Genomic DNA, 3,908 nt, shown 5'->3' with positions numbered 1-3,908 from the left:
GAATGACTACAGAGACATCAGAGGGGCTCCCCAGAGTCCAGCTCTCCTCTCCTATCAGGGCCAGCCACCCAGTGTTCTTAGAGTCTGCAGTTCTGGGATGCCTCAACATCTCTTACAGGAGCTCCAGGGGCCAGAAGTGAAGGGCTTGGTCTAGGGCAGGATCTTCAAGTCAGACATAAAAGTCCAAGCAGAGTCAGGACTGAAAGTGAGGTACCCAGGGCCCCATCCAACAGAACACAAGGACTCCACATTTCCCTGCCCCCACTGGAGTGTCAAGCTCTGTAACATAGCTGTGCTTTGAAGACACTTCTCACTCCTTCCCTCAGTCTCATAATAGGACTGACAGGAAGATAGGTTCCTCTATGGCCATATAGTAATACCCAAGAGGAAAAATCTGTAAAAGGCCATTTTGAGATGTTTCAGGGTGTAACTGTCAGCAAAGTATTTTCACACAGCCCTCTTCTTGCCCCAGGTCTGACTCTGTATCACTGTGATCCTGCCCAGCCTCCTGCCTGCTAGCTGCATCATGTCTCATCCTCAGAAGAGGCAGTGTTACACATTTGAGGGAGAATCTCAGGCCCAAAGAGAACAGGGCCTGATGGCTGAGGGGGAAGAGTCCACTGACAATAACACCTCCTCCTCCACTAGCTCAACCCTCCCCAGGAAGATGCCTGCTGGTGGAATACCAAATTATCACCAGAGTCCCCAGAGAGCCTTATCTCCTCCCATTGTTATAGCCAACATTCCAATATCCCCAACTGATGAGGCCTCTGTCAACCAAATGGAGTTGGTACTGCAGCATGCATTAAGTTCAAAGGCAATTGATTTGGTTCAGTTCCTGCTCCTCAAGTATAAAATGAAGGAGCTGACCAACAAGGCAGAGAGTGTAGAAAAGGTTATCAAAGATGATGAGCAGTATTACAATAGGATCTTTAATCAAGCCTCTGGGGGTTTGAAGCTGGTCTTTGGTAATGATGTGATAGAAGTGGACCCTGTTGTTCACACCTATGCCCTTGCCATTGCCCTGGGGATCACCTATGATGGAATGCTTACTGATGTCCAGGGCATGCCCAAGACAGGCCTCCTAATAATTGCCCTAGGTGTCATCTGCATGCATGATTACCGTGTCCATGAGGATATGATCTGGCGAGCACTAAATATCATGGGAGTAACTTCCATGAAAAATCACTATGTAGCTGGGAATGCCAAGAAGCTTTTTCACTGAAACTTTTGTACAGGAAGGGTATCTGATATACAGTATGGTGCCTGACAGTGATCCCCCTCACTATGAGTTCCTATGCTGAAACCAGAAGTATAGATGTCATAGAATTTTTGACTCAGATCAGCAGGATTAACTAAGTGACTCCAGATTCTTCTCATCCCTGTATTTAGAGACTTTGAGAGAAGATGGGATTTTGTTTAGAATTCCCGCCACAAGTGGCATCTTGCCATGGCCAATACAAGTTCTAGTACCACCACATTCAGAACCTTTCTGAATAAAGCCTCCAATTCTTCACTGTATTTTAAAGTGGCAGTTTGTGGTTTAAGTAGCAAACAGGTGCTGTGTTTTATAACAGTAACTTGGAACTTTTTTTTTTTTAATGTTTTTCCAATTTTGTTATTTTATGTAACAAAACCTCCCAACTTGTTATGGTCTGTAATAAGGTAACATTTACATATGAATTTAATCTGAATTGTGAAAGACCTTAGTAATATAGCCAATGTCAAGAAATAGAGAAAAATGAAAGAAAAAGTTAATTCTTATTTTTCCCTTCAACAAAATATGTTCCTTTGTAAAATTAAGTTACATGTGTAGACCTAAATGTGCTTGGCTTTTTGAAAATGTATGAGGAATTCCATCCTAGTAAGTTACCCAGTGTGAAGCTCCAAAGCTTCCGAATTGTAGAAAAGCTCACTGAAATGTATAGAGTTTGGATCTGGTTAATATCAGTGTGCGATGGTTTTGCTTTGCAAGTTCTTTTAATAAAATTACAATACAAATAAGTCGTACCTCTTACTGGCTGATTCTTTGAGGACCTGCTCTTTGCAAGGACCTATGTTCACAGGGGAATACTAGGAAAAGCTAGAGCTGCCCTTACCTATAAATGGTAAAGTCTATCATCAGCCACCATATAAAGAAGAAATGAGGTGTCCTCTTAGAAATCAAAGGAATGATTTCATGCTGTGTCTTAGGCCCAGGAAGTGAATATTTTAATTCTAAGCAGTTCCCTTTCCATTTTCAGAACAGTTTCTTCTCAGGTTATTTGGATTTTTAATTTTTATTTTATTGTTAATAATTATGTGTAGGTCTGAACATGTCAGTACCAGTACACTAGGAGGCCCAAGATGGCAGATGATCCTGGAGCTGATGTTTACTTTACAGGCAGTTGAAATACACCTACTATGGGTACCAGGAATTGAACCTGGCTCCTCTGGGAAAAAAAAGTATGTTCTCATCACCATTGAGTTCTCTCTCCAGTCCCATAAAAAGTTCCTTTTGGATATCAGATGGATAGGACAGATAGGAATCCTCATCTAGATCTTGTGCAAGAAGTGTGGTCCTCAGTGTGATGCAGAAGTTGAATAAAATGGGAATTCTTTGGGAGCATTGTCCTCTTAGGAATAATTGATATAATTACCATGGGACCCTAGGTATGTCTTGCAAGAGGTTGATATTAAAAGAGTTAGCCTTTGGATTGGAGACATGGCTCAGTTGCTCTTTCAGATGACCCGATTTGGTTCCCTGGACTCACATAGCAGCTGTCTGTAACTTCCACAACTGTCTATAACTCCAGTTCCAGGGAAACTGGTGCCCTCTTCTGGCCTTCACAGGTATCAAGCATGGATATTGTGCATGGTACATGCACATGTGCCATGTGCATGATATATACATGTGGGCAAAACATTCATAAACATTTTTAAAATAAAAATAATTTTTAAAAGAGCCTGACCCCTGAATCACTCTGTGGACAGAATTTGGCTTCTTGGATTTTTAGCCTCTAAAACTAAAATAAAGTTCCAAATAAATTTCTCTTTATAAGTTACTCAGTGATCTAAATGGAAGAGCACTTACAAAGTGACAAAAATAACTTGAGAAAGGAAGTATTTTGGCTCACAAGATTTGGATAAAGCTCATCACTATGGGTAAATCTTGGAAGCAGGAGTTTGAGGCAGCTGTTCAAGTTTCATCCACAGCCACAAAGAAAAGAATGAGAATGCCTGTTCTGCAGCCTTTCAGTCAGAGCCTCAGTCCAGGCTAGGAAATGGTGTTTCCCACATTTACATTAAGTCTTCTCACATCAATAAACTTGATCAAGAGAAGCAGTCACAGGCACAGCCAGAGACTAACCTAATCTAGATGAACCCCTACAGGCACACCTGGGGACTTGTGACCAAGGTGATGCTGACATCTTGAAAAGCAATATTAAAATCACTGAGCCACATGAGCTCCGGCACTGTGAGGGGGAAGTGGACACAGAAACCCACCCCTAATCAAGAAGCTATTTTAAATTGAAGAAACAAGAAGAAGAAATTAGATATTCTGACAGCAAAGATCAAACTTATCCCAAGGAACGCCCCTAATCAGCAGGAACTAGCCAATGATAACATCACCCCCTTTCTGACTTCTCACTTTATTCAGGGATCCCTTTTCTTTCCTCTCTGTCCTTTTTTCTTTTTTATCTAGTGTTACAGGGCTAAAATGGTGGGGCAAAAGGAGGTGGAGAAGGGTAGAAGACAGAAGAACCCACAAAGAGATAAAGACCACTGACAAGTGGCACCCAGACGTGGGGTTAGGCAGAATGAAAAATTTGATTTCAAATGCTATGGAGAAAATGGAAGGAAATGAGGGGGTGTTTTTTTTTTAAGACACCAGCAAAATTTTATTGTAGCCACTATTGGTTGGATAT

The 3,908-nt window shown here is 41.6% G+C and overlaps 1 pseudogene; it reads left to right on the top strand.

Moving 5' to 3' along the window:
* Positions 1-598: 598 nt before the first annotated feature.
* LOC110286501 (melanoma-associated antigen 10-like) lies at positions 599-1,359 on the top strand (annotated as a pseudogene).
* The last annotated feature ends 2,549 nt before the right edge of the window (positions 1,360-3,908 follow it).

This window comes from Mus caroli, unplaced genomic scaffold (assembly GCF_978045245.1).
Source record: "Mus caroli unplaced genomic scaffold, Mus_caroli_1 scaffold_5, whole genome shotgun sequence".
NCBI classification, from domain to species: Eukaryota; Metazoa; Chordata; class Mammalia; order Rodentia; family Muridae; genus Mus; species Mus caroli.
This window is presented reverse-complemented; position numbering and strand designations above follow the sequence as displayed.